At 42.3% G+C, this 22982-nt stretch overlaps 1 long non-coding RNA gene across 1 annotated transcript in view; it reads right to left on the bottom strand.

Annotated features, from left to right (window-relative positions):
- LOC124231771 (uncharacterized) overlaps positions 1 to 21916 on the bottom strand; it is a 36671-nt gene extending 14755 nt beyond the window's left edge. The window contains exons 1-2 of the long non-coding RNA XR_006886678.1: positions 21832 to 21916; positions 11877 to 12000 (exon numbers count right to left, since the gene is read on the bottom strand). This is a non-coding gene — a long non-coding RNA (uncharacterized LOC124231771). The remainder of the gene's footprint in view (positions 1 to 11876; positions 12001 to 21831) is intronic.
- Positions 21917 to 22982: the final 1066 nt, after the last annotated feature.

Here is a 22982-nt window from a genome sequence, read left to right as displayed (position 1 = left end):
ACGCCGCCTCAACATAGCCTGACAAGCAGTGCCATGTCCGCGCCCAGGATCCAAACCCTGGGCCGCCACAGAGGAGCGCGTGAACTTAACCACTCAGCCATGGAGCCGGCCCCAAGTTTCTCTTTTCAAATCCTCAGGTAATTTCCTCAGCCACACATGCTGATCAATCACAACTGAAGACTCATGGAGGGCTCACTAGAGATATGCAGATATGTCTCTCTCCCTGTCCATGAAGCTCTCTCCTGCCTAGTACGCAACCCTGTAAACTCTAGATGCCTTGGCCTCTCTGGATCCCCATCTCCACCTCCTCAACTCAGGAAGACTTCTAGGCAGTACCTGGATTTCTCCTCTCTGCACCACGGCCTGGAAACTCTCCAGGCAGTAAGCTGGGGGCAACTGTACCTGGTTTGTTTCTCTTCTCTCAGGGACCACCATTCATTGCCTGATGTCTTATATCTTGAAAACCATTATTTCATATATTTTGTCTATTTTTTTCAGTTGTCTCAAGTGAGAGGGTAAATCCAATCCAGGTTACCCAATCTTGGCCAGAGATCTTGATATCCTGGATTGAACTCAGGGATGAAGTCAGACATCTGATTTCAGTTCCACCAGCCAACAACAAGTGCCTCCCTAAGCTTTGTGCTCAGTTACAGTGGTCTTCTTATAGTTTGTGCTTTTTAGTTAATTGTGTACCCCTCTCTTGCTTGGGTCTTGCCCTTTTATTCTTTTTCACTCCTCTCCTTTCCTACTTTTCTCCTTTTCTCTCTCTGTTCCTTCCTCCCTCTCTTTTTTTCCTCCTTTTCTTTTCCTCTCTCCTCGATCTTCTCAAACATCCAGCAAACATTCCTAGCCACTAGATGACAAGTTCCAACCTAGTCTCTAGGGAGTCAAAGATGAATAAGACAAGATCCTAACCCTCAATGAGCATTTAATGTTTTATTTTACGTGTGTCTTTTTTAAAACTGGTCTGGAACAAATCAGAAAGAAAACCACCACTACCATTCATCTTAGTGCAATAAAAACAAGTGTATACTTTGGAATAAGATTATGTGACCCTTTATGATTGTTTGACTTTAAACAAGTCCTTTGACTCTCAGTTTTCTTAGTCAGAAATGATCATTTATTCCTCATAAGATTGCAGTAAGGACTGACTGAGATAATGTATGGAAAGCGCTCCTCACAGTGCTAGGCACACACAGGCATACCTCGGAGATATTGCCACTTTGGTTCCAGACCACCACAATAAAGTAGATACTGCAAAAAAGTGAGTCACACATATTTTTTTTGGTTTCCAGTGCCTGTAAAAGTTATGTTTACACTATACTGCAGGCTATTTTGTGCTATAGAATTATGTCTAAAAAAATGTACATACCTCAATTAAAAAATACTTTATTGCTAAAAAATGCTAACCATCATCTGAGTCTTCAGCGAGTGATAATCTTTTTGCTGGTGGAGGGTCTCATAAAAAGTGCAGTATCTACAAAGTGCAATAAAACAAGGTGTGCCTGTAGTAGGCGTTCAATACATATTGGTTTACTTGTCCCTACTACCTCTTTCCCAGGAACCCAACGCTCTTTGTGAGCCAATGCTCTTTCTATGGTATTACCTCCCTCTATAAACCATAAACAGTCATACAGGCCAAAATTCATGATTGGGCTCATCACTGTGAGTCTAAGTCATATATACTCTGAGTGCTGGGATAGAATAATTAAGTTAGCATGGAGTTCAAAGGTAAAACCAATTGTTTTAAGTGAGAGGGTAAATCCAAGCCATGTTATTCCACCTTGGCCAGAAGCAGAGTTTTCCCCAGGGTTAACTCTTTTCCTGACCCTCACATGGATGTCATCACCATGACTCTTGACTGCTGGTTTCAGGAATGCAACTGAAAATCAGCAGCCTGAGGATGTTAGAGTCCTGTGCCCTTGACAGATTTGTAGCCTAGGCATTTATTTCTGTATTAGTTTCAATTAAGTCTACTATTGCAAGAGAGTGCCTAAGAAAGATGAGATGAGGGAGGAAAGATTCCAACCTAAAGCATGAAAAATGCCCCAAGTTTAGATGCATTTCTTTATTTTTTACTCTGGAGAAATTGACCTTATGCTAACCTGCCATAAAGAAAGGAGTCAACTAGACAGAGTCACAGGACAAGAAAGCCACAGGGCAAAAGAGCATACAAAGAGGTAGGACTTACAGGACAGCCATGGCCTCCCAAGGCAATGAGGATAAAAGCTGAGATTAAATTCATGGTGACCCTGCCCCATTTTCCCCACACTCTCCTGCTTCCCATCCTCCTACCAGTCTCTGTTACTCTCACCTCCCCGAAGACCACCTGCCCTCACCCCTTGAAGACTTTGCCCTTCCTCTCCTCTGCCTGCAGCCCCCTTACCCCTTCTTCACTAGGTTCCTCCTTCAAGACTCAGTTCTGAAGCTACTTCTTCAGAAACTTCTCCTGACTCCCCCCACCTCTGCCCTCCAGGGCACATTAGGTATTCCCAAAGCTTCAGCCATAGTAAACAGGAAAAGGAAAGAATAAACACAGATCATTAAGGCAAATTTATCCAGTAGTTTAGCTTATCTCATATGGAAAGGTGGAATGGTGTTGGTTGAGATGCTAATCCCTAAAAGGATTTTGGACCACAGAGAGATGTTTTCATTGGATCAGAGTCTAGCCCATACTTAGTGGCCTTACCATGGGGGAGTGGCTGAGATGAAATCAGTGTCTGAAATGCTGGGTGTAGGAGACACACACAGGCAAAGCATAACAGTTATACATAATAAAGTGGCCCCTGCTGAGTGTAACTCATACACTGATGCACAGCAAAAGCTCCTTTAACAACCCCCTTTAATAGGCACCACCTCATCCATGTTCCCCACTTTTATGACAGGTCAAATAAAACTACCAGAAAACTGCAAGGCAATGTTACAAAGATCATCACGATTAAGAAACCATTTTTCTTTTTGTTCTGAGGGTACAGAGATCTCACTGCAGGAAAACAGAGCCTGTATGATTTGGTGTAAATGCATACACGTGCGCACACTCACTGCATACAAATGCAGGAGAGAAGAGCCACGAGCATGAGCTCATTGTGCAGACAGATCATTTGCACATCCAATTAGGTGAGAGGGGAAATCAGAAAATCGAATTACTTCATCACAGGTATCCAAGTTGTTACTTCCTCCCAAACCTATTTTCAGGATGGAGACCCCCTTGACCAATGCAACCCAATACTTCCGTGTGTGCATTTGGTTACTGTGCAGTTTGCATGTGCAGCTCATTACTCAGATTCAAAGTTGGAATTTTTTTCAGGATGTATGCTTTCTCCCCTCAAATGCATAATATGTATTAAGTTTAGATATTTTTTCTCAGAAAAAGTAATTGGCTGAGAATGAGTTATATTTTCATTGTTTCAATAATTTTCAGGTGGGATTTTAAAACACTTATTTTGCCAAGTGCTTGCTTATCATTCTAATTGGTTTATAATTGTGTTGATATGACTGAAGTAACTGGCAATAAACAAGTAGATCACAGGAATTTTTAAGGCTTAATGAATCAAGCACATGGTCCATACACTATTGGTCATAAAACTGGGTGGAAGCCCAACTGATATGCACAGTGGTTCATTCAGCTCCTATTTCCCATGCCACTTGCTTTATATCCCAAACAGCTCCCGACTGAGCCTCTGACTCAGAGTCTTTCTGCTTCACCCTCACCAAAACAACATCCCTCCCAAGAACGTACGGATGTTTCCACACCTGAGAAATCTATCAATGTAATATACCATGTTAATAGACTAAAGGGGAAAAATCATATGATCATCTCGATAGATACAGAAAATTATCTTAGCACACTGGAAACTGAAAGGAACTTCCTTAAACTGATAAAAAAGTATATACCAAAATCCTATAGCAAACGTTATGATTGGCGGAAAAACTACAGACATTTCTTTGAGATTGGAAATAACACAAGAATTATTAGTAGTAATACTACTGCTCAGCATAGTACTGGAGGGCCCACCCTGTGTCTAAGAAATGATATATAAGTAATAGGTGTAAGGATAAAGAGACAAACTGTCATTATTTGCAGGCAAATGTTCCTTACCAAAAAAAACTATAGAACCAACAGATAAGCTATTAGAATCACTAAGTCGTTCAGGAAGATTGTTAAAAAAAATTACAAAAAAATTAATAGCATTTTTCTACACTACTCATAAACAACTAGAAAATACAACTTTAAGAAAAAGTCACAATAACTGCAAAAACTATGAAACATCTAGGAACTTCCTTAAGGAAATATACAAAACTTCTGTGAAGAACATTTTTAAGCTCTAAAAAGGAGTATAAAAGAAAATCTGATTAATGGAGAGAACTTCTTTGCTCTCTAGACAACTCCACATCAGAGATATAGAAATATCGGATCAGGCACCGTTGGTAGGAATAAAATGGTGTGGTCAGTGTGGAGAGCCATCAAATGAACTGTAGCTACATCCTATGACACTGCAATGTTGCACTTAAGCTATGTCGCTCCTTGTGGACCTCACCCAAGTCCACAAGCAGACATGTGTCAGAATGCTCCTCATAGCATTGTTTGGGACAGAGAGAGTTAGAGGCAATATAGGTGTCCAGTTATGGGGGAATAGAAAAGCATACTGCGATGGACAGAATCCTCTGCAGCAACTGGAAGCAAGAGACTGACAGGACACGTAGCAACGTGAATAGATCTTGAAAGCACAGCACTGAGTGGAAAAAAAAAGGCACAGAATGAGGTCAATAACTTAACACCATTTGTGTAAATTAGAAAACATGCTTACCATAAGCAATACATATTTTCCAAGAACACATGCTAGCAAGCAGATATTCATAAAATGCCTTAGCACGATTGTTCATGAGGGAAGGGTGGTAGGAGGGCGTGAAAGTGAGGAATGGAGATAAGGGGAAACATGAATAATTAATTAATTAAAAAGAACCTTTTTACTACTGATGTTGACAAATATGCCAGGAGATGAGGCACACAATCAAGGGTTTTAACTGAATTTATTATATATTTTCTTCCTGCTTCTATTACATAATGTATATGCTGGGATATGTTTTAACTAATACCAAACCAGTAATTTAAGTTGCACCTTATTTCCTTCCAAAGAAAATAGACAATTTGCACTTGAAAGTTTATAACTTCATTTCCCTCCATACTTTAGAGAAAAAGTATCATAATCACACACTCCACTGGCATATTTACAGCTGTTTCTAAAACCTTCATTATACTTCACCCCACTCCTAAAAGGATGTGATGGCTACAAAAGGAACTGTACATATACAGAAAAGAAGAAAAGAACAAGCCGAGAAGAGAGGGAATGGAGAAAGAGAGAATACACGATAGGATAGTGAGAAATGAAACTAAAAATGGGAATTTTATCATTTCATAACCAAATTAAAGAAGTGCAAAATGAAAGTTCCAGCTAGGCAGGAAATACAGTTTCCCAAATTTGCCTGCGTTACTCCCATGAGTTCACGTGTCCTAAGTGTGACATGGATTTGAAAGTCCGTCTTATCTGATTCACAGCTTCTGTATGTCTTCCCTTCTTCCCTGCAGTAAAGGCAGAAGAAGCAGTGAGCACGGGTTTGGGGAAGTTTCAGGCTTGGCTGCCCGGCCGGATTCATCTGTGTTGCTCTACTCCCATCTACTGCTAAGAGGCTGCTACTTCTCCAGGAACGCTCCTTGTCCGCCCTCTCCAACGTCCAGGAGTCTAGAGCATGAGGACCCACTGCTATTGTAAGTCACTTCACCTCAGGGATTTTCCCGTCGGGATGTGTTTGTGTGTGTGTGCGTGTGTTCTGGGAATAATTAACAGTATTCTAGTTTACTGACTGGTGAGTTACTGTTTTCCCATTATTTATTTCACTTTTGACACTCAAAGAAAAGACAATTACCACCTGAAACTGTTTCCTCTTTTTTTTTTTTTGAGAGATGTCAATTTAATTAGGAAAAAAATCACACATTTTGTGGTAGTTTTCAAAGCACATTGTTACTCTACATGTATGACTATACTCTAGGATTTTTGTTTCATTTTGATTTGGTTTTGGGGTTTTTGTTTTTTGTCTTTGTTTTTTGAACCACAAAGGATCATGTTCCCACTGTTTTAAGGAGTGAGGTGGGCATGGCAGTAAATGAGGAGCTTAAGAGGTGCTCAGGATCCACCGTGGGCCGGGTTCCATGGATGGGAGCAGTGGTGTATGGACTTAGAGTGTTCTCGAGTCCTGGGAGGATTTTCTGGATATTGTTAGGACAAAAAAGTGGGGGGGGAATTGTAACTCCACTAAATCATTCCATGAGCCCATGTTTGACTAAATATCAGAAATTTGAGAAAGAAATTATAGTACATGTTTTTTAGGGTTATCATTTCCATGATGGGTAACTCCCTCTGCCCCACAAACCAAGAGAGAAGAAAGACAATTCACCTTTAAATTTGGTCTACAGCATTAGTTTCATCTAAAAGAAATTAAATGTCAATTTTATCTTGATTCATCACAGCTCTTTAATCAAGTCGATGCACCACCTCCGCTGATTACCCCTCCATCAAATGCTGGAAATCTGACAGCAAGCTTCCCTGTGCAGGCTGGCTAATTAAGGACTTGGTTGTTCTACCTACAGCCTTGGAGAGAAAGGGATGGCAGAGCTGCCCCAAAGAGGTGGCCTCTTTATGGAGAAGGGTCCTGGAAAGAGGTCAGTGGTAATTACCAAGCAGGAGAACAGTCCATGTACACGTTGGACATTATTGGTCCATAAAACGTCTGGAGATTTATAGCAGAAAACAGAAGTCGTGTGTGTTGAATGTCAAGCTGAACTAAATTAGCCCGGCGCGATAAACTGGAGAACAGTGGGCCCTCTTGGGACCGCAGGGAGGAGCCCATGAAAAGAGCTTGGGCCATAGAGGTGGGGTATGTATACCCAGCTCTCCCACCCGGTGGCTCTGTGACTTGTTCAAATAACACTAAGGTTATGTCCTATGCCAGCTGAACTTTACAAGTTCACCTCCAGGAATTTGTGAAAAAGAAAGAGGGAATTTAAAGATGGAATGAGATTCTACCTACTGTCTCACTCCGTAAGTGCTTGTCCCAGAGAAAGCGGGAGATAGACCACAGAACTCTGCCATCTCGGGTTCTTCTTCACACCCAGGAGATTCCTGTGATAAAATTCTTCACTTTTTTCATACATCACGCACTGCTAATTGCTGGCCAACTTCTTTGTCTGATGTTCAGTTGAAGAAATAGTGGCTTAATGCAAGGCAGGAAGGAAAACGTGTTTTGTAGATTTACGCACAGTCTAATATGTGGGTCTCCAATGTAGCAATGGCCTGGAAGAATTTCAGGGTGTCTCGACTGGATGGAGTTGTCACTTTTCATGTTGACTTTGGGACCCAGCCCCACCTAAGCTGCTTCTCCATTACGTTCAAGTCTCTAAGCCCCAATTTTCTTTCCATAAGGCAAAGTTAGTAGAAGTGCCTTTCTCTTGAGAGGACTAAATGAGAGGACTTGAATAATGCCCAGCAAATACGAGGTGCGTTTCACCCCTTTTTCATGGACAATCTGGAGACCTGGATGAGGATCAAGGCTCTGACACTTGGTCACCAACTCCTACCCTTTGGGCCATGGTTTATTCATTTGTGAAATGAGCTAGTTGCATATGACAAGTTCAAAGGTGCCTTCCAGCCCTTTCCTTGCTCACTCTATGCTTTGTCACCTATTATACCATTTTTCAGATCAAGAGTGTATGATTCTTTGTTGAAATCAAATTATAAATGACATTTACATCAGACTTAACCCTGCATATTTTCAACAAAAATATTGCAGACTCCCATTGGAGAGGACACTTATCATAGAATGAGTATTTGTTGAGGATTTACTCTTTATCAGGCACGGGGCCTTCTTTCAACCCTCACACCACCCCTTGAGTGAGGTTCTGTTGTTGTCCCCAATGATATGGAAGAGGAAAGAGAGGCAGAGAGCCTTTATGAAGTGTGCCCTAGGCCCCTCAGCTTACGGAGGGGTGGGCCTGGAATTAAACCTACTCTTTCAACCACTGTACAATAAGAATTTTCTCTTGATTAAAGTGTTCAATGAACTCATCTTTCCATTTTCTTAGTCATAGGCCAAGGAGAGTCATACGCTTTCGTCCCACCTGTACTATTAAGCATGAATTACAGGGTTTCTGGCTCCATAGGGCAGACTGAATGTATCCATTTATAATCGCTTCCTCAGAAACTTCCACTGAAAGTACAATATCAATGTATGAAAGGAAATAAATCCAAGACTATGTTGAGAAAATAAGGGTAGAATGGTAAGGCAATTGGCAAAATATAAACTTTAAAAAAGATTCTGAGAGACAGAAATTAGGTTGGTTAAACTAGATATGGATAAAAAAAAAAAAAACAGCATTAGGTGCTGTTTGCCATAATAAGCACAAAATACGACCAGAGGAGAGGTTTTCCGGAGATGGAGAAACTCTAGGAGCCGGAGGAAAAGGAAGTGGGGAGGAAGGGGTTGGTGGATCAGTGCCCTTCCTCAAACACTGTGACCTTCCTGCCCAATTTCTAGGCCACTGGAAGCAATGCTTCTTAGCTCCAGGCTAAACCCGGGCACTGTAGTCTAATAGCAAAGGAATACTTGGCCGGGAGGGAACGAGGGCTCCTAAGGAGGGTGATGTGTCTGCACTGTAAAGCCCCCTGTATTGCAGCATGGAGGGTACATGGAGGAGAGGGTGTCAGCTGGGCAACAGTCTGCTTCCAGCCCACAGACCCCCAGGAGAAGCCGGTCTTTAGTTACACTGGCCTGTGTCGAGACACAGAAGTGACCAGTATCCCAGGAAAGCCACACCAGCTGACTATATTTACCAACATATTTTTTCATTTGCAAATATGAACCAACAGCCTAGAATCAGCGGATATTTGAACAAAACAAGTAGCATGAAAGAGAAAACCAAGGTGAACAATTATAACTTTTAAACCCCCAGGAAAGAAGATGTCAGGAAATAGGAGAGAGCTGTCTGTATCCCAAGGAAAAAAGTCCTAACGTACTGAATCCATAAAACAAAAGTAAGAACATTCAGAGATTAAGTGATTTCTTAGAAATTAAAAATATCATGGCTGAAGTTAACAAAACAAAAAAGCACTGGAATATTGTCAAAGAAATCTCTTTAAAATCACTGAAAAAGATAAAGAAATATATTAGAGAGAAAATAAGCAACATAGGAGATCAATCCACGAAGTTCGATAGACACTCCTTTTTAAAATGGAGAAGAGAAAATTAATCAAAACAATTAAAAATTGCCAAAGAAACATGAACCTTGTGAATGAAACATTCCATTGAATGTTAAGCAGGATAAATGGAAGATTGTAAAGAAATCTCAGAATGCCACAATAAGGAAATTGTCTTAAAAGCTACTAGAGAGATAAAGAAAATAATTTACAATGAAACAAGAATCTGATTGGCATCAGACTTATCATCAGAAAAATTAGCTGCCAGGAGATAATGGAAACCCGCCTTAGGAGTTTATTTTAAACCTTGAATTCAGTATTCACCAAAACTATAATCAGGAATGGGTAAAACGAAGACTTTTTTAGACATGTAAAAACCATGAAAACTTTAAAAATTACTTGAAAATATACTCCAGGAAAATGAAAAAGAAAAAACAGAGTGAAAGAAAATGTAAGATCCAAAAAATAGCTAAACTAAAGCTAAAATAAAATGAACCCCTGGCATCCATGCCATGTGACAAGCTGGAAATTGATCCAAAGAGAAAGGAAGTCATATCACGCTTGGAAAAATGTAAGAATAATGTGAAGTGATTCCACTAAACAATATGGTTCAGTAGCTGAAAGTTAATAGAAATGTGCTGGAAGGGGCATATGTTTATTTTCTCAGTAAAGAAAAAGAAAGAAACTCCAGTAAACTAAAAACAATACATGAAAGGAACAGCTCAAATACAAAATATTTCAAGAGAGCACGTATCATAGATAAGCAAGAGTCATGTTTGATGATTAATATTTGAAACCATTGCCCAGGAATACAGATTCAAATGCAGTTGTGCTGGTATTTTTGTCCGTCCACTAGCTCTGGCAGTCATGCTGAGGCCCTAGCAGGCAGTGAACAGTGTGGTATTTTGTTCCCAAATGAAAGCTGAAAGTAGCTCAGAGGCATTGCAAAACTCGGCCATGTGGCGCTCAATTTTAGCGTATGTTCCTGACATCACTGAGACTGTAAGCTAAATATTATAGCTAAAGTCCCTTCCAACTTTAAAATGCTATGTACATAAGCTTGGGTTTTGAGTAGGCTATTTTTACAGCACTAGAATGCTCATTTCTTATTTCCCGTAAATTTTGTCAGGCAACGGCTCAGATTCCAGTGTATTATTATTTTCATTTTAAAGTTGTTGCAAGTCACGTTTATTCAAATTCATTTTTTAATTATTATTTTGATCAAGCATTATTTTGAAAGGGCTTACGTGATGCCGTAAAGTAGAACTCATGACTCCTGGGGGACACACCCCTCAGCCTCACGGCCAATAAAGCTTTGACTACAGTTGCAAAAAGGCAACAGGTATGAGCAGCAAGAACAGAGTAGGCATGAGATGGAAACGTGGCTGTCACTAAGTCTCATTTTCCCGATAGCTTTTTATGTTTCTCTTCTTCATGTGGGAATTGGTGTCTGAGCCTCTGTTCTGTGCCTGGCTGGATTTTCAGTCTGTACCAGGTCTTTCTCTCTACTCTGCTCCTCTGTGCCCCTGAATTGGTCTGTCTCCTACTCCAGCCATCTCTCTAGTTGTTTCTTCATTTTCCTGCTTTCTCCATGTTTGCATCTCTTCCCCTGGATTGTCAATAGTATCTAATGAGGAGATATTTTAAACTCTTTATTCCTTGAGTAGTTTTATATCCCCAATTATAACTTTTAATTTTATTCTCAAGAATAAATGAATAAATGAGTAAAGCAAGCCTCTAGGCTGAGTTGCCTACCTTTAATGATTTTTAATATTTAGAATAACTCTTGATTTATAGAAAAATTGCAGACTATATAGAGATTTCCTGTATACCCCACACCTAGTTTCTCGTATTGTGAACATCTTCCGTGTTAATGTATGGCACATTTGTCACAATTAACAAATTGATACATTGATATTAACTGAAACCCGTACTTTATTCCAGTTCTCTTAGTTTCTAACTAATGGACATTTTCTGTTCCAGGATCTCACCCAGGATCCTGCACTGCATTTAGTCCTCGTGTCTCCTTAGGCTCCTATGGTTGTGACAATTTCTCAGACTTTCCTTGTTTTTGATGACCTTGACAGTTTTGACAGTACTGGCCAGGTATTTTGTAGAATGTTCCTGACTTGTGGTTTGTCTGCCGTTTTCCTCCTGATTAGACTACAGTTATATGTTTGGGGGGAGGAAGACCACAGAGGTAAAGTGCCGTGCCCATCATGTCATGTCAAGGGTACACACTATCAACATGAGTGTTATCACTGATGATGTTGACTGTGAAGGAGTGTGGGTCGGATTTCTACACTGCAAAGTTGTGTTTATTCCTTTTCGTACTCTGGAGGGAAGCCACTATGTGAAGCTTGAGTTGCCTTTTAATTAGGCTTTTGGTTAATTTGATTTTTCCTGTAGGATAGTAGATGTGAATACAAACTTTCCAAATAGGATTAAATAACACAGTGATCAAATTAGGTATTGGAGCTGTAAAGAGACAACCCATGAGTGTATATTGTGAGCAATGTGGGACAATTGGAAGAAAAGTATAATTCAAAGAAAAAGTAACATTAACTAATTCTCAACCACCACTGGTAACTATTAATTGACCCTCTGAGCAACTTGTATATATTCTACCTCCAAACATCCCCAGATGACAATCCGAGGCTGAAGAGTGTAGTGTCTTCTTTGAAGACTTGTTGCTTTGGTTCCAAGAAGAGTTTGGTCCAAGCGGTCTCTGCTCTGTGACAATCTCCACCTTCTGGGGCAGCACAGGTCAGTCCCGGGCATAAAGAGGGGCAGCAGAAAAAGCAGTGAGTGAGGAATCCTAGCTTTACCACTTATACACCGTGCAGTGAGCATCTTGGTACCCACAGAAAGCTTATTGTTAAGCACTTACCATCATACCACTGGTTCGAATCCGTAGTCCTGGCAATTTTTAATGTTGCCTCACGAAACCTGTGTTTGCTGTGCCTCATTCAGATTCACCTTGAGACACTGGTTTCCTATACATTTTCTCTGGCAAGTTAGTCACTCAACCTGTGTGCCGAGCGCTTACTATATATGCCTTACCATGCACCAGATGCTGTTCAATTAAGCCGCAGCCATCATAATGATAACCACCATAGAAAGATCTGATGTCCCAGGAAAGAACTCAAAGTGTCTCCAATGTGCGTGTCACCCTAGTCTCCCTGGGGTGAAGGCTGTGTACTGAGATTTGCACGGGCTTCAGCGCAGCCCACTCATTTATTTTGGGCAACCTAACAATACCATATGGCTAAGTGCTTTTCAAATAATTTTTTTTAAGCCACTGCTCAGAGGATACACTGTACTTTACTGTGGGGGATTCAAGGCTAAATCATTCAAAGGCTCACCCTCGAGAGGTCCATACTCTACCACGGGAAAGGCAGCATGGACACAGTCACCTACTGTGCAAAATAAAAACCGACAGACTCCCACAGGGGAACACTGATAAGATGTCCCATGAGTTCTGGGAGTAAGAGATTCCTTCCACTTGATGGGCAAGAGAAATCGGAGAAGGCTCTCACTTGAAGCCATTGGGAAGAAGGTGTCCTTTCATAATGCAATTACAAAAAATGGGGGAAGATGGAGAAGCAAATGGACCACAGAGGAACAAACGAGTGACCTTTGTTCTCCCCCTCTGACGAGGAGAACATCAGTCTAGATTGTGATAATTTCTACATCAAACGTATTCAATTTTCATGGCATCAGTTTCACACAAGAACACTCAGCATGAATTTTTCCTTCCTCCTGAAACCAACTGGCCCAAGAGTTAAGACCATTCGTTGTACTTGTGTCTCTTAATCAAAATCCCAGATCTAAGATGTTTTTAAGTCTGAATGGAACAAGGCAGTCTGGAGCTAAAGCAGATTACAAAGATGAACTAGCATGTTTAGAGGTAATCTCAGGAGGGCATTGTCTCCCAAGTACTACCATCTCTCCCAGAGAGGATTTCTGGAGCCCCGCTTCCTGATCCAACAACTTGGTAGAAGGAAGCCTGACTCGCCCAGTGTCAGGCCCTGTGGAAGTCACTCTTCAGTGTCCTCCTAACTGGCCCCAGGGTCTTCACCCAGCCTCAGAGGAAACGCTAAGGATTGAGAGAATCTGAATTGATGCCTAAATCATTATTCCCAAGTTTGAATTTTTGTGACTTCTCCGGAATCCAGTCCTCTCGTCTGAAAATGCGAGGGTTGAAACCATAAGGTATCGCCCAGCGCTGACAATAGACTGTAAGGTAATTCATTGAACTCAGTTTGTATCTCCTGTCTTTTTCAAAGTGGTAATTCAGAGTAGCTCTCCCAATTCGTCCTCCAATTAACTAGTAAAGTTGTAAAATTTTGCATTCATTCAACAAAGCATTTCTGATGGGAAGCAGGAGTTAAATCAACTTACATATTTTTAAAAAATTAAAAAGATATTTGCCCCCTGCCTTGTGGCATTCTCTTGACCCCACTGTAGTTTCTGCTTACCCACTGTTCTTGAATGCCTTTAGCCATTCTTCAAAGAGCCACTCTTTGCTAGATCATCATAACTCACAGGGAATAGCCAGATGTCCTCTGAGCCATTTGTCCGAAATGATGGTAATATTTTAAGAAGGGCATTGGCAAGCAACATGTTTCTGAATTTCATTTAGCATATTGAGCTTAAACAGTGAGAACTGGAGGTCCATTTGCCCTCCAAGATTACCCAACGGGAAGGGAGAAGAATGACCATGTGTTGGGAACTTACTAAGTGTTAAAGACTGTGACAGATGCTGAGTATATGTTATCCATTCATTCATGCAAAAGGCAAGGGTGGACACAATAGCATTCAAAAATAGTCCCCAGGTACTTAAAGTTATAAGCAATGTCATGAGATAAATGTTACAATCTGGGTAAATACAGGCCATTTTTGTCAGTAAACACTGGAGAGAAACTGAGACTTAAAGAATAATTCAGAGTAAAAGATAGGAGAAGGATGCATCCCAGGCAACACATTGGAAGTAGAGAAAAGAGAAAAATAAAAATTCATCCTTTTTTGTTTTTTGGGTTTTTTTTGCTAAGGAAGATTAGCCCTAAGCTAACATCTGTGCCAATCTTCCTCTATTTTGTATGTGGGCTGCTGCCACATCACGGCTGGCAAGTGGTGTAGGTCTGTGCCCAGGATCTGAACTCATGAACCCAGGCTGCCAAAGTGGAGCACGCAGAACTTTAACCACTAGACCATGTGGCTGGCCCCCAAATCCATCTATTTTTAAACAAGTAAATATCTGATATGATTGAGCAATTTATAAATATTCATCTATGCCACTGGACTTCCAAGACTTTCCATGGTCACTTCGGCTCAAATATTTGTATAGAGGCCGGCCCTGTGGCCGAGTGATTAAGTTCGCACGCTCCGCTGTGGTGGCCCAGGGTTCAGATCCTGGGCGCCGACATGGCACTGCTCGTCAGGTCACATTGAGGCAGCGTCCCACATACCACAACTAGAAGGACCCACAACTAAGATATACAGCTATGTACAGGGGAGTTTGGGGAGATAAAGCAGAAAAGAAAAAAAAAAAAAGAAAGATTGGCAACAGTTGTTAGCTCAGGTGCCAATCTTTAAAAAAAAAACAAAAACAAATATTGGTATATTTTTAAATTATCCTTATAGTGACTTAAAACTTTCTTTTTTTACCATCTACAATGAGCAGAGCCCTCTTATATACATTTTCACATTCAATCCACAGCAGCTATGTAGGAGCAAGAGGAAGGGAACAAGCCTTTGTTTGTTTTTGATTATGTGCCAAACATATACGGGCTTTATAGACCTTATTTCTTTAATCCTCAATTCAACTTTAAATAAGGGTAATAATATTCCCATTTTACAGAATGGGAAACAGACTCAGCAAGGTGAGCTACATAGTCAGGGTCACATAGCCAGAGGATGGAAGACGAGAACAAGCTCTAGATGCTCAGCTCTGATAGGCCTTAACTATACAAAGGCTGCCCCAAAGCATGGCCATCTTGGGAAGTGCTAGGGTCCTCCTGAAGCAGGAATGCTTCAGCAGAGGCCGAGCAGGGGAAGGGGGTCAACAAATTGAAGAAAAGATGCCCCCTTAGGAAGAAGTCTGGAGAAGATGATCTCTTAGATCCTTTCCAACTTTCCAAAATGTTGGATTAATGGCCACCACGGTCATTAAGGCTGTACACAAACATTCCAGTACTTTCCTCCTCCTGGGCACCCATTTGACCAGAAGGTGTCAAATGCCTTGTTTTAGTCAGTGAAATGTAAACAGATGTGATGAGTGTGTCTTAAGGCAAAGGCTTAAAAGTGAGACACAGCTCACCTTGCTGCATCTCCACCACTTTAGTGGTCATCAAGGCAAATGTTGGGATGGGGTCTCCTTCAGCTTGGGTTTTTGAATAATTCCAATGAGCAGAGGCCCCTGCTGACCTGCAGTGGACATGTAGGGTGAGCAGGAATTAAACGCTGGTGGTTTTCAGTAACAGAGATTGGGGGTTTTTTGTTACCTCAGTGTAACCCAGCCTATCCTGACGGATATGGTGGCATTTCAGATGTGAACTTTTCAGAGCCAACCTCTGGAACTGACCTCCGACATTATTGAGTTTGGAGGGTGAGGCAGTCGTTGCTGGGCAGTTCTGCAGGGATAAGCAAGCAACCAGAGGAAACCCTTTCTAAGTGCAGAGCGGGAGAAGTGAGAAGAAACAAATGTAGCAAGACGTGGTATTTCCTTCCAAGGAGTAGAGTTATGCCTGACAATCACTTGGGCACAAAATCCAGTAATTTACCACTGCTGCATTCTCTCGTCTCCCAAGAGGAAAGCAGAGGGCTTTCTTTCTAGAAAAATATTGACCTTTGCTATCAAACAGACAGACTAGCAGCAATTTAACAATGATTCCTGTAGTTCGTCCCCCAGGACATCAGCTGTGCAAGGGAGAATATTGATTTTTATCTTTTTAAAAAAGAAACTTGCTAAAATAAGCACCGTGGTGATGGTATTTTTTTAATGTAGAAGAAGCTTGAATTTTTTTAAAAAACAAACAATGAGTTACAGCCTCAGGATTGTATGAAAGAGGTGGAAATGCATGAGCTTTCAGACAGCAAATCCACCAAGAATAACATCCCACCACTCTACCTTTGTATCCTGGGACAAACGATGCTTTAAATAGAGATGCAGTTGAGTCTCTCTTAATGAACTTTGCATCTGCATCTTGGGGCAGTTCCAGCCGAGCATAAGCTTTACTGGGGAAGAAAGTTGTCTGGAGGCTTCGACGGACCTAACTGCTCTTCCCAAGTGTCTCGCCAACAATCTAGCTTCGTTTGTGTGCATTCACTTGCACAGCCCGCCACGAGGGCAGCAGACGCAGAGATCCTTGTGGCATCGGAAGAGTTCAAGTGAAGAAGTTGCATCCGGATGACAGAGCTCACAAGAGGGGCTTCTCAGAGAGACCAGCTCCCCCTTCTTTAGCCCATGCATACAACTCCAGTAAAAACTGGGCTCCAAAAGAGCGGCAGCTCGCTTCTGACGTTCCTCCTTTCTTATGCCTCACTAGATTTTATTCTGGTTCCCTCCAGAAAAAAATGTACCACTTGACAGGCCACAATAGCATTAATTGGAATCTTTTAGACAGTTTAAGTGGTTCCTCACCATCAATAACCATTCTCGAGAAGGGGCTTGAAGGCTCTGTGTAGGAGCTGCCTTTTATAACCACAAGCACCCTTGATGTGTTTGGCTGATTTCTGACCACATAAGTGAGGAGGGTTTGGCGCCCCCTATTTTAGGGACTATCTTCCAGCACAGATAACTTCAACCTGAAGCTCTAAATGAGGTCTAAATATCATCCCTGTCACCAGGCTAGAAATACTACCTATAATGTGTTTGAAAACACGTGCTCGCCTGTGCTGTTGCGGAGTTCTTAAATCCACTCCCACATGAAAACCAAAAAACTGTCCACTATGTAGATGGAAATGTTGGAGTCAGAGAGAAGGGGACAGCCGCCCCAAAGCTGCGCAAGTGCTTCACTGCGGCAAAAGAGGATTTTCTCATTTCTCAAACCTTCCCCATGTAAATATAATTTTTTCTTGAAATGCTGTCTTGACTCGGTTTCCAGGCCTGGATAGATAGAGGCCAGTCAATTCCCCTTCTTGAGAAGCTGATTAAGTCCACTCACCAACCACTTCCCAGACTGGGGCCACTGTGCACCTGCCCTCCTGGCCCCAGGGACAGGTCCAGATAACTAGCAACAGCGTCAACACCCCAGAGCCTACGAGATTATTCAAATTAGTTAATCCACACAAAACCAAGCTAACCCCAACTCACTCGCCATTCATAAACTGCCCCAACAGCTCCAGCTTGCTGTCACCCTGGCCCCGAGTGCAAGTTCCCGGCAGCCCTGCCTGGCAGCCTTCTGTCGCTCTGGGCTGTAAGTAACAGAGCTGCCCCTTCCATCCATGTGAGTGTCACTATGCTTTGCCCTGCCATCAAAAAAAAGCAAAACCCTTTAAATCTTATAAAACACCCTGAAGAACTGAATAGATCCATTTATTTACACAAAAAAATCAAACACACAGGCCTATTCCTGTGTGTTTTTTAGTGATCATTTTGATTCTCCTGACCAATTAGAAGCATTGAAATTGCTAGCTGGAAACTAGCTAACATTGCTAAGTAAACATCATTATACACCTCCGCCATTCAAACACTTCACATTCGGGGCCTCGACTACTAGTCTTGAGAAATGTAGAAATTGTATCTATTTCTGCTGCCCTCATTAGGTCTATTTCCACTCACCTCATTAACTCAGCACACAGTGGAGTTCCCATCCTATAGCAGGTGCCCAAGAAATGCGTGTTGAATGAATGAAATACAGGACCAAAAAATGCATAGAAAAAGCTAGCTTTTTATTCAGAAATGCAGTGCATATTTAAAGGCTGTCTGCTATGTTCCAATCACTTGGGTTTCAGAAGTGATAACACAGCACTTCCCCATCCAAGGGGCTGCTAGCAATTTGCCGGCATTAATTAGTTCTCACTTAGGAGGAACGCCATTTAATCACTTAGTTCAACACTTACTTGAGTCCAAGACTCAGCTCCCAGGTGGAACATTCCCTGACCTCCTCGGGAGAGTTGATCACTCCCTTTCTCATGTCTCGGTGTGTCTGTCATACTGTATTATACCCATTTGCTGACCTTGAGCTCCCTAAGGGCGAGGACCATCTCTAATGCATCTTCTTATCCCCGATGCTTAGCACCGCGTCACCCAGGACTTAGCAGGTGCCCAACAAGTATGGTTGGGTGAATAGATAGTAAATAAATGAATAAATTTCCTGTCAAGTGCCTCCCACTGTGTAGAAGCTGAGAAAGGGGATGGGAGAGGAGACTAAACAGCGGTTCTCAAACTTGAGTGGGCATCAGAATTCCCCAGAGGGCTTGTGAAGACACAGAGTGCTGGGCTCCAAGCTCTGTCTCTGATTCTGTAGGTCTGGGAAAGGCCTGAGAATGGGCATTCCTAACACGTTCCCAGGTGATGCGGATGCTGCAGATCCAGGGACCACGCTGGAGAACTACGGGTCTGAAGGAAGAATTTGGCATCGCTCCCTTGATGTCTGGGAGCGGACTGTGAGCACAGGCTTACACAGAGGAAGCAAGGAGAAAGAATGGTAAGATTATGGATGATAAGCCGACTTAAAATAGTCCACAGTGCGGTGGCAACAGTAAAGAGAGAGTATATCAAGGACTACCTCATCAACGACTTTCAAAGAGAAGGAAACAGGTCCTAAGAAGCTGAATGATTTGTCAGAGGTCAAATCCTAAGTCGGCTGGACAGGTACAAGAGAAGTGCTTGCACACGAGCATCAAATGACACGTGCAAAAGTATCCGTTTCTTTATTCATAATGGGCCAAACTGGGCACATTTCCATCAACAGGAAAATGAATACATAAATTGGGGTATATATTAATACAAAGGAATGCTACACAGCAATTGAAAAAAAAGGAACTAGAGCTGTATGCAGCCACATCGATGAATCTCACAGGTGTGGAGTGGAAGAAGTCAGACACAAAAGAGCGCATTCTGTTTAAGTCTATACAAACTGCAAAGAGAGGCAAAACTAGTCTCTCTTGGAAGTCAGAATAGCTACTTTTGGGAGAAAAAGGAAGGGAAGTAATTGAGGGGGACCACAGGCGAAGTTCTGGGGTGCTGCTGATATCTACTTCTTGACCTAGGTGGGGATACAAAGTACACTCACTTTGGTATTTTTGCATTTTTCTGCAAGTATATTATACTTCGAAATATAAGGTTTCTTTTTAAAAAAGTGGTTGAAAGGAACGAAACAGACGTGGAGCTAAATTTGTGCGTCAAGGCCCTGTCCCAGGAGATGACACAGAATCTCCTTCAAGAACATACAGGAAGATGGTGGAGCTTTCCAAGGAGCCAGAAAGGAACAGGTCACTCCGGAATGCTTATTCCAGGCCAATTTCACAGGCCTAACCAGTGAAAGGATCAACTAACCTTAAAAGCACAATACCTAAATGAATCGTTTACTTGAGAATCATAGAGCTGGAACATACCTGGGAGATCATTAAAGTTAGGAAGATTTTAGAGCAGAGTTTCTTAGAGCCTTTCCCATCAAGTGGCTCAGTGTTACGTCAGCTGGGAGGCTGGCAAGCTGGGCTGGGGCAGCACAGCTTTCTTGGCTCAACTTCCTCCCTCATGTAAATGGTTTTTCACAGGATCCTGTGACCTTTCTCACCATTCAAGAAGACTTAGGTCTCAAGTCAGAAGATAAATTCTTCTTCTAAACCCCGCTATTCCAACGCGGTTCACAAACTATGAGGAAAACCTGAGCGATCTGGAAGTGTGGGTGCCAATCCTTTTTTGGGAGGGTACACTGTTTGCCCCAAACATTTCTGGAAACCAAGCAGCCGACCATCTCTGCAGGCTGTTGTAAACATCTGGCTGGTTCCGATCTATGACAGTAAATGGTCTAGACAGCGCGACTAGAACGCTTAGCTTTTTTACACTTCATAAACCTGCATCTAAGCGCAGGTGAAGGCAGTCATAAATATAAAAAGTACCAGAGCAGAATGGCCTTTGATTCTTTGTTTATCACAGGCTAATTAAAACACAAGCTGAACATAACTCAGTTCTTTAATGGAGGTTAGCAGATGTGTTATTACTTGACCCTGCTCAGTATGAAGTTCGTGTATAATAACTATAATTTTTTATTTAGTACGGCAGCCCTGCTATAGTTAAGGGTGTGTCTTTCTTTTGATTACAAGGCCCCCATTTTAAGGAGGAGGGAAGAGGATGGTTAACTACTGAGAACATGTTCTCTGAGCATTGAAACCATGATTAATATACACCCTGTCCAGGAGTGAATTCTTGGGTGCCCTGTATGTGAGTTAAACACCGTACCAAAGACACACTTTCACTGGAAATATAATTACTGACTTTTAAAAGTCACCTTTCATCCCAAGGAACCTCAGCTGTCTCTAAAGCGTTAGAGAGCCATTACAAATTACACTTAGAGTAATAGCTTCGACCATTCAGCCATCACTTAAGAAGCACTTCAACTGCCTGGAGCAGGAAAGGTCAACCTTGCAGGGGCTGAGCATCCTTAGTCGGGAAGCCATGTGGATCTTTTTCTGGTGGGCTGGGCCTGGTGAATAGCCCAGGAACTTTGAGCATCTGGAAATGGCCACACATTCCTATATATAGTGCTAGCAAGTGCCACAACACTTGGGCATGCAACACGCACAATTCCACAATGTTATTAACGGGGCCACAAGGAGCATTATTTCAACTGCCAGCTACACAGGACAGCAGCTCTCAAATTCCATCCCCCAACTCAGAATCTTTCCAAGACTCACCTGAATCCTAGACTCCTTCCCATTGGGTGTCCACATGGAAGACCCCCAGGCACTTTAAACATAAACTTTCCAAAATAGAATTTATCCTGTTTTCTGGAAAACCACCCTTGTGTCCCACAACTCAGGAATCATACCGCCCACCAAACCCCAAAACCTGAGCTTCATCTTTCAGTGCTCCCTCCCTCTCCACAGTCAACCTACACCCAAGACCTGCCAATTCTACCTGTTACTTTCTGACCCATATTTCTGCCATTATCTTCCATCCAGTTCAGGTCATCATGTTATCTTGTTCCCTGACACAGGGGTTCTCAACCAGGAGTGATTTCACATCCCTCACACATGGGCATACACACCAGGAGCCATTTAGCAATGTCCAGAGATGTTTTGGGTTGGCACAAGTGGTGAATGGGATGGTGTTACTGACAGCTAGTGGGTGGAGGCCAGGGATGCTGCTAAACATCCTACAATGCACAGGACAGCCCCCCAGCAAAGAATCCTGAGTCCAAAATGTCAGTAGGGCCGAGATTGAGAAACCCTGCCTTAAACCATCTCCCTGCCGAGGTGCCAGGGTGAGCTCTGTGAAACACAAACCTTAACCTGTAACTCGTTTGCTCAAAACCCTTCAAATATCATTGCTGCTAGCACAAAGCCCCCAAGGTCCTTCACCCTCGGTCCCCAGCCTGTCTTCTCAGCCTCATCTGTAATCATTCTTGCTCACCTTCCCTTTAGGCTCCACACTTTAAGCGTCCACACCCAGATTCTTTCAGTTCCTTGAACTTTCAGCTCTCTGGTTGAAATCCTCTGCGCACGTCCACCAAGGAGCTCACTGTACTGAGCGAGCTCTCACTCAACCTCCAGATTCCAGTCTAACCCAGTCTCCTGTACAGGGTGTGGCCTGTGCTCTGCTAAGGCATGTGCTTCTTACCATCCTTTGCCTTGATGCTGTGTTGCCTTTGAGCCGTATGGATGCTCCATGTGGGTAGGGACCTTGTCTGTCTGTCCACTCTATCCCCTGTCTGCCTTGCAGTAAGGCATTCAATACTTGCTTACTGAAATAATCAACAAACAGCATAATTCTTACACTCAAGGTATTCCCTGGGGGTATTTATATTTGGGCAACTCAGTCAAACAAAATTGTGTATCTTAACCAAATTATAATTTCCTATACTTTGACTTGTTCATTAAATCAGTGTTTCAGACACTGACAGGGCTTTAAAGACATCTACAGCAACTTCTCATCTGATGCGTACGTCCCCTTTACACAACTGCCTGGTACGTGTGCATGCACACACACACACACACACATAAACACACACAGACACACACACATACACATGCACACATTCACACACAAACACATACACACCCACCAACACACACATACAGACATACACACACAGCCAAAGACAACCAGCCTTGACCTGAACACATTTAGTACCAGCAATCTCACTTCCTTTGAGACACTCAGTCCCACATTCAGCAAACACCTTTAGAAAGTATTTTTTTATACGGAGCCTTAATATGTCTCATCTACTTGTCAGTTCAGAGCCCTTGGGTCCTCCAGGACAAGTCAAACCCCTCCCTCCTCTACCTCACAGACAGACCTTCAGCCTCCCCTGGCCTTCCTCCTCCTGCAGCCTCTTGTCCAGTGTTTCTCTCTTTCTCTTTATTGTCTAGACAAGCTCCACCTGGTCAAGTTTTGCCTCAAGGTGTCTTTGGAACAGTGGTTAGCATTCCATAGCTAGTTAGGCTCTCAAATTGCTGCCAAATCTTTGGAGAGTAATGTGGCAATATCCACCAAAATTTAAAATTCACATGCCCTTCGACCCAATAATGTACATTTCCAGTAATTTATCCTCGTATGAGCTC

The sequence above is a fragment of the Equus quagga genome, chromosome 2 (genome assembly GCF_021613505.1).
Source record: "Equus quagga isolate Etosha38 chromosome 2, UCLA_HA_Equagga_1.0, whole genome shotgun sequence".
NCBI classification, from domain to species: domain Eukaryota; kingdom Metazoa; phylum Chordata; class Mammalia; order Perissodactyla; family Equidae; genus Equus; species Equus quagga.
This window is presented reverse-complemented; position numbering and strand designations above follow the sequence as displayed.